The sequence below is a fragment of the Macaca fascicularis genome, chromosome 10 (assembly GCF_037993035.2).
Source record: "Macaca fascicularis isolate 582-1 chromosome 10, T2T-MFA8v1.1".
Classification (NCBI taxonomy): domain Eukaryota; kingdom Metazoa; phylum Chordata; class Mammalia; order Primates; family Cercopithecidae; genus Macaca; species Macaca fascicularis.
Genome location: NC_088384.1, coordinates 99823318 through 99831783, shown reverse-complemented (window position 1 = coordinate 99831783; position 8466 = coordinate 99823318). Strand labels below are relative to the sequence as shown.

At 48.1% G+C, this 8466-nt stretch overlaps 1 pseudogene; it reads right to left on the bottom strand.

Moving 5' to 3' along the window:
* Positions 1 to 1336: 1336 nt before the first annotated feature.
* LOC102124145 (phosphoglycerate mutase 1 pseudogene) lies at positions 1337 to 2783 on the bottom strand (annotated as a pseudogene).
* Between the last annotated feature and the right edge of the window lie 5683 nt (positions 2784 to 8466).

Genomic DNA, 8466 nt, shown 5'->3' with positions numbered 1-8466 from the left:
CACTGCACTCCAACCTGGGCGACAGAGCAAGACCCTGTCTCCAAAATAAATAAATAAAAGCAGGGAGTGAAGGAGAGGGGCAGGGGTTGAAAAACTACACATCGGGTCCTATGTTCACTATTCGGGTAACAGGATTAACAGAAGCCCAAACCGATATCACACACACACAATATATACCCACGGAACAATCCTGCCCACACACACCCCCGAATCTAAAATTAAGGACATTAAAAATAAACCAGTGTGTGTCCACACACAGAAAGCCAGCCTGGAAGACTAGACGCCAACATGTTCTTTTCTTCTTCATACAATGTTTGCATTTTCCAACTTCTTTTTTACAACAAAGTTTGGAAATGAGAAGCGACAACGCAGCTGTGTGTGTAGGCAATAAAGCACGCTGTTGAGCTGGAAGCCCTCCTGTGAGAGTAAGGAAGTCAGGGGCTGAGTCCTCACAGTGCCCTTCAATTGCTAAATGACCTTAGGCAAGTCCTTCCCCTGTCTGGGCTTCAGTTTCCCCATCTGTTCTTTAACTCAAGCCCCACTCCACCCATCTTTCCGCCCTGCCGTGGGCCCTCTGGAAGATTGGCCCCTGTGGACTGCATCACCTGCACATTGTTGCTGGCTGGCTTTCAGATTTCGGATGCTAGGAGGACAGAGAGAAGTAGGGATATTTCTTCCTGCTTCCTTCCTTCTTCAGGTCTCATTCCGGGCAGTGGCTTAGTCCCTCAACCCCAGCTGTTGCTGGGTGGTTCCACTTTCTATCTCCAGCTGTCAATGGACTTCAACAGCACAATCCCCTACCCCACCCCTGCAGGCTCCCCATTGCTACTGGTGCCTGGGAGCCTCTGCAACCTTGGCTGGGGCTGTTTACCCCGCCCACCTCCCTATAATAGTCCATGAAATCCAACCGGGTAGGATTCTGTTCCTTGCTGGAACTTTAAGCAATACAAGGAACCAGTATAAATACTCGTATAAATACTATGGAACAAGTATAAATTTCCCAGACCATATCTTCAGGCATAAAAACCTACTACTTTCTCTATTTCTGCATATTTAGCTTATCTGAGTTTTTTTTGTTTTTGTTTTTGTTTTTGTTTTTGTTTATTGCACATCACTCCTTTATTATACTGATCTGGAAAAAGGATTTAGTACAGTTATGCTCAGGTGAACACTGGACCCATGTGGCAGAGCCAAGCAACTAGAACATGATTCAGAAATCAGTGAAAGACACACTTGGACAGGACCAAGGGGCATTTCACTGCCATGAAACAAGGCAGGAAGCACTCCTGCCCCTCAGAGGTCAAGGAACTGATCCCATACTGGTATGAGGAATGGCTTATTTTCTGATGACCACATGTGGGACTATTTCAACCACCACAAGAAACCCCAGAAGGGTTACTGTTTTGTATTATTTATATATACTATACTTTTTTAATAAAAGTAAATGTAACACATAACTAAATTCAGGATTGATCCCAAACTTCTAGAGCCAGGTCCTCTAGGGTCAGGGAGGAAACAGTTGTCACATCACCATGCAGGTTACATTCATCTTCCACTGGAATGACTAGAGCCCCCAGGCAGTGGCCTGACTGCGGAAGAGCAGAGGACTGGCTCCTGGGGACAGAGAGGCTCTGTTGCTTCTCCTCATTGGTCATGGCTTAGCATGATTCCTCCCCAAGTCCTTAGTAAACAAAGAACTCGCAAAAACCCAAGTCACTACCTTTAAACTCTGTTGGATAAGGGGAGATTTTCCAGAGCTTGGACTGAGAACCTATGCTCTAGAAGTGCTATTCTGACTAGATTGTACGAAGGGAGTGGGTGCAGAAGACAAAATGGCTAAAATGAAAATGGGAGCCACCAGTCCCCATCTGCAGCTACAACTCAAGATGTCTACAGATGTGGTCAGCGTGACATGTGCAGGTGGGAGGGGCAGAGGGACAAGATGGGCAGGGAGGGTGCTCCTGGGGACAGTATCCTCCCCGCTGGCCTTCACTTCTTGGCCTTGCCCTGGGCGGCCACAGCTTCCATGGCTTTGCGCACCGTCTCTTCATCCCCCAGAAACTGCATGGGCTTGATAGGCTTCAAGTTCTTGTCCAATTCATAGACAATGGGAATACCAGTCGGCAGGTTCAGCTCCATGATAGCCTCTTCAGAGAGACCCTCCAGATGCTTGACAATGCCCCGGAGGCTATTGCCATGGGCTGCAATCAGTACACGTTTCCCCTCCTTGATCTGGGGAACTATTTCTTCATTCCAGAAGGGCAGAGCTCTGGCAATAGTGTCCTTCAGACTCTCACAGGAGGGTAGGTGATCTTCTGTGAGGTCTGCATACCTGCGATCCTTACTGATGTTGCTGTAGAAAGGGTGGTCGGGCTCCATCGGAGGTGGTGGGACATCATAGGAGCGCCTCCAGATCTTCACCTGGGCCTCACCATGCTTTGCAGCAGTTTCTGCTTTATTGAGACCAGTTAGACCCCCATAGTGCCGCTCATTGAGGCGCCAAGTCCTCACCACTGGCAGCCACATCTGATCAATGGCATCTAGCACTGTCCAGAGGGTCCGGATCGCTCTCTTCTGTACTGAGGTGAAGCAGATGTCAAACTCATAGCCAGCATCTCGCAGCGCCTGCCCGCGGCGCTTTGCCTCCTGGTGGCCCGCTGGGCTCAGGTCAGCGTCGTACCAGCCGCTGAAGCGGTTCTCCAGGTTCCACGCGCTCTCGCCGTGCCGGATCAGCACCAGCTTGTAGGCAGCCATGGCGGCGGGCTGAGGATGCAGCACTGACTGCCTTTTTTTTTTTTTTTTTGTCACTCTGTCGCCTAGGCTGAAGTGCAGTGGTGTGATCTCAGCTCACTGCAACCTCTGCCTCCCAGATCCAAGTGATTCTCCTGTCTCAGCCTCCCGAGTAGCTGGGACTACAGGCGCAAGCCACCACTCCCAGCTAATTTTTGTATTTTTAGTAGAGACAGGGTTTCACCATGTTGGTCAGGCTGGTCTCTATATTCTGACGTCAAGTGACCCACCCACCTTGGCCTCCCAAAGTGCTGGAATTACAGGCGTGAGCCATTGCCCCGGCTTACCTGAGCTTTTAAGCTCCCATTTCCACTGAAGGTAGGAAACAGTTGCAAACATAAAGCAGAGCAGCCACTTCACTCCACTGTTCTTTGGGTAAACACTCACTGCATTCAGATTTCAGACACGCATTCGACATGCATACACACACCCCCCCCCACCCAGAGGCGGCGCAGCTGGTGTGGGGAGGCGCTTACCTACCTCGCCAGCATCTGGGGTGAGTCGTCTGGCTGGGAGGGTTCCTCACTGACCTCCCTGGAGTCTGAGTTACCCCAGTCCCCACTGCCTCTGCAGAGGTGACTATAGGTCTGCCATGGTCCCTGATCACCCAGTCCTGGGAGCCTGAGCCCATCCAGGACAGCCATCCACCCCAGCTACATGCGCACTCTCTCCAGGGGCTTGAGAACTCTAATCTGCTCCCTCACACTGTGAGGGGTCCATGATCCCACAGACCCTGTCCTGAGGCCACTGCATTCCAACACCTCCCTGTGCCACTGCTGCTCCACCACAGTGGGCTTCTCTGTGAGTCTTCTGGGATCCCTACAACCTTAACATGGGTTTCTACCCGCTGAGGGATGGGGTGCTGGACTCATTCTTGGGGACCCAGTAACTCCTATCCCTAACCACACCTCCTCCATCTGGTCTTTTCCGAACCATCTCCTTCTGGGCAAGGGAACATTCTTCACTGTCACCCATTCTTCCCCACCGTGTGCTTCACGGTGTAAGTCAGAGCTCTGGGTCCCCGTGGCTTTGTGTGTGCTGTGCCAAGCCAAGCTTAGGAAACTAAAATCACAACAAACCTGCTGCAGCCTCCGCCTTCCGGGTTCAAGCAATTCTCCTGCCTCAGCCTCCTGAGTAGCTGTGACTATAGACGCGCGCCACCACGCCCGGCTAGTTTTTGTATTTTTAGTAAGAGATGGGGGTTTGTCATATTGGCCAGGCTGGTCTCGAACCCCTGACCTCAGGTGATCCACCCATCTCGGCCTCCCAAAGTGCTGGGATTACAGGCGTGAGCCACCACGCCCGGCAACACTCTAAAATTTGACTCTCATCTCACAGGCTTCTCTGGGGTCCTCCCTTCCCTGGGATCTAAGCCTTGAGGTCTACTTTTAATAATAGGGATGACCTTCAGTGGCTCTTCCAGCTGTGATCAGCTCTGAATCATTCACTTACTCAGAACAAATACTTCTTGTGCACCTGCTATGCACCAGGTGCTATGCTGGGCACTGGAGATACAGCAACGAATTGAAAAAGACAAGGTGCATGTTTTGGGGACTGACAGTCTACTGGGGGAGGCAGATATTCATCAGAATATAGAAATAAATAAATGTAAAATGACAGTTGTCATATAACGCTATGAAGGAAAGGCATGTGAGGCTACGAGGGTAAAGAACAGAGGAATTTAATTGAGTCAGAGAGTTCAGGGGAGGCTGAACTCCAAAGGCCAGGCAGGAGCTTCTGCACGAAAAGAAAGAAAACAAGAGAAAGCCGGAGATGCTAAGGCCCTGTGATGGCAGAGAGCACGGAGCCCAGGAGTGGCCAGGACGGGCCAATGTGGCTGGTGTGCAGAGAGGATAGGAAGGAAGCGCATGCCAGGTATGGCCAGGTGTGGCAGCCCTTGGAGGGTGCAGGGCCTTGTGGGCACCTGAAGGATCCTGGCTAGATCTTAGTGTAGAGGAAGCAGAATGGGGACAGCCTGCCCGCATTTCTAGACCTCTCCGGGTCAGGTCTAGAAGAGAGAGACCAGAAGGGAGTTGGGAGACTAGTTAGTAGACTACTGCCTTAGACGAGGTAAGACATAATAGCCAATAGGACTAGAACAGTGGTGATGAGGATGAAGAGAACTGGATAGACTCAAAAGCTATTCAGAAGTTAAGAGTAGGAGGACTTGGTGATGGATTAGACATGGGGGAGGTGGAAAAGAAAGGAATCAAAACTCCTGGTTTGCAGGACTGAATGGAAGAGGAGGGGTGAAGTCAGCAGAGGAAATGGGTGATGGTTAATTTTATTCGTCAACTTGCCTGGGCCACAGGGTACCCAGATCAAACACTGTTCCTGGGTGTGCCTGTGACAGTGTTTCTGGCTGCGATGAGCATTTGAATCACTGAACTCGGTGAAGGAGGTGGCCCTCCCTAATGTGGGTGGGCACCATCCAATCCACTGAGGGCCTGAATAGAACGAAAGGCAGGGGAAGGAGGAATTTGTCCCTTTTTTCCTAACTCATCGCTTGAGCTGAGACATTTCTCTTCTCATCTTCTCCGGTCCTCCAACCAGGATTTATATCGTCATCTCCCCTGCTTCTCAGGCCTTTAGACTTGAACTGAATTCTACCATCAGCTTTCCTAGGTCTCCAGTTTGCAGATGGCAAATCATGGGACTTCTCAGCTTCCGTAATCATGGGAGCCAATTCCTCATTTTTCAAATGCTGTTCATTCTGTTTCTCTGGAGAACCCTGACTAGTACAGATGGAGACTCTGAAACAGGACCAGGTTAGGGCAGGAAGGTCAGTTTTAGATTGGTTTGGAGAAGGTTAAGTGTGAGGTATCCATGAGATGTCCAAGGTGGATTCACAGACTTGCACTAAGCAGATGGTTTAGACCTCCAGATGCATATTGGTGAGTTATCTACATCTAGACAATAAGAGAGAAGAGAAAACTAAGCTCATAGGACTCCAGCATTTGATGGCCTAGCAGCAGAGAATAAGATTGAAGAGTCCAAACAGCAAATTCAGAAACAGGGAAGAAATAGTACAGAGAAAATAAAAACCAACCATGAAAATGCAAAAATACAGGGCTGACTACAAATAATGAGGCATGAAACCTATTGCAAATGTCCAAAATAAATATTAAAGCTGAAGATACACAATATGTTAAAATAATTTTTTATTAATGACCAGGTTAGGGCAGGAAGGTCATAATCATCTGGTTCTGAAAATCCCAAATAATTTCCCCAAATGTGAAGTATATGAAAAGGGCCAGGTATGGTGTCTCACGCCTATAATTCCAGCACTTTGGGAGGCCGAGGCAGGTGCATCACTTGAGGTTAGGAGTTCAAGACCAGCCTGGCCAACATGGTGAAACCCTGTCTCTACTAAAAATATCAAAAAAATTAGCCGGGTGTGGTGGTGCACACCTGTAATCCCAGCTACTTGGGTGGCTGAGGTAGGAAAATCACTTGAACCCGGGAGGTGGAGGTTGCAGTGAGCCAAGATCATGCCACTGCCCTCCAGCCTGGGAGACAAATGGAGTCTCCGTCTCAAAAATAAATACATAAATAATAAACAAATAAATAAAAAGAAAGAAATATATGAAAGGAAGTAAAAGAAGAATGGCATGGGGAATCATATCTTAGATTGGGCATGAGATCATGAGATAATGGTCAATAGTACTGGAGTATTATTGATGAGGATGAATTGGACAGATCCAAAAACTGGTCAGAAGTTAAGAGTTACAGGACTTGATAATGGATTTGACATAGGGAAGGAGGAAAAGAAAGGAATCAAGACTCCTGGTTTGCAGGAGTGAATGGAAGTAGATGAGTCATGTTGTCAACCAATGAGATGGTATTATGGTTATTTTTATTCTTGCCATTTGATAAGTAAACAAAATGGTCTCAATGTTTTTCTACTTAAAATAACCTCTGATATAATAAAGGATGTATAACTTCTAAGACACCAAAGAAAACTAATTCAAGAAAACATGGCTCCCTAAAAACAAAAAGCATAACAAGGTAACAGAAGACCACACATAACAGCTGTCATAATAAATGTGCATGAGTTAAATTCATCTGAAATGCTTAGGTTGAATCAAAAAACAAAATCTAAACTACAAATTGTTAGACCTCAAAGAAATGAGGTGTTTAGTGTTTTGTTTTTGGCTTGGTCGTTTTGTTTTGTTTTGATTTTTTCAGTGACAGGGCCTTTTTTTCAGTGACAGGGCCTTGCTATGCTGCCCAGACTGGACTTGAACTCTTAGGTTCAAGCAATCCTCCCGCCTCAGCCTCCTGAGTGGCTTGAACTACAGCCACATGACACCGCGCCTAGCCAAAGGGAGGTTTTAATGATATAAGATGGCAGCTCGCTGGAGGGAATACCCAAGTCCTACCTGGCCCATTAACCTTCCTCATGAAGTTCCAAGGAACAGACTCTCAAAAGAAACAAAAGAAAATGGAAAACACGCCTAGCTAATTTTTGTATTTTTAGTAGAGACAGGGTGTCAACATGTTAGTCCGGCTAGTCATGAACTCCTGACCTCAGGTGATCCACCCACCTCGGCCTCCCAAAGTGCTAGGATTACAGGTGTGAGCCACCACGCCCAGCCTAAACTTTTTAAAAATATAAATATGTCCCAAGCAATATTTGGGACATTGTGCTAAAACAAAAGTATTCATTGTTTATCTGAAATTTAACTTGGCCTCCTGGATCGCATGTAGCAACCCAGCATGTCACAATGGGTGTGTTAGAAAATGAGAGCCAAGAAAGGGGCAGATAGCCCCTTCCCAGACCTAGGAGGAGTAAAGTAAAAGAGGGAGCGACCTTCCCACCAGGAAAAGTGGGTTCCTCAATCTGGAATCCCAGGTCAGCGGCTCCTCCTGGAGAGAAGACAGAGTGAGAGCAAAGGGCAGGGCTTTCCCTCCCCATATACAAATAGCTCGTTTACAAAAAGCCCACCGCCAGTGAAATGCTACCTAAAGGTTAAAAGCAAAGGGATTTCCAGATGACTGACTCTGGGATCCATTTAACAGCTCCCTGCCAAATGCTTCCTAAAATGGTCAAAGGAAAAACACAGGAAAATCTATATTCACATGTAAACCAGCGAGGAGGCCAGACACATGCTTCACCTTGAGGTGAACTGGAACATAAGGCGGACCCGGCAGAGTGAGGAACCGGCCCAGTGCTATGTCCAGTGGAACTGGCCCACACCGACACACTCACATTTCCACAAGGCTGAAAGACCAGGATAGCTGAAACCACACGGCTGGAATTTACTTCCCAATTCAATCAGCTTCACCTTTGCTAAATGCCTAGTCTAGGAAAAGATTGTCCTGAGCATGGCAGTGTTTAATACAATCTTCTAATCAGTCTTCAGTTTACAGATAAGAAGCCTGCACTGGAGGGGCATTGCTTTGTTCAAAGCCACCAGTCTATTAGGTTTTGAATCCAATTCTCCTTACCCTCTGCCACAGTGTGGCCCTCACCAGGGGAGAGGGGCTGGGAGGGGCTGGCAGGGGGTCCTGCCTTCTGTCTGGGATGTGTTCTCCTGCCCTGGCCTTTCAGAGGGGATCCTCCTGTTGTGCTTGAGAATGGTGGTTGCTGTGTGCTTGGGTTACTGTACAGTCCAGCTGTGCTTAGACCGTGGCTTTTTGTGGGTGGGCTTCTATAGACCACCTCTCTGGGCA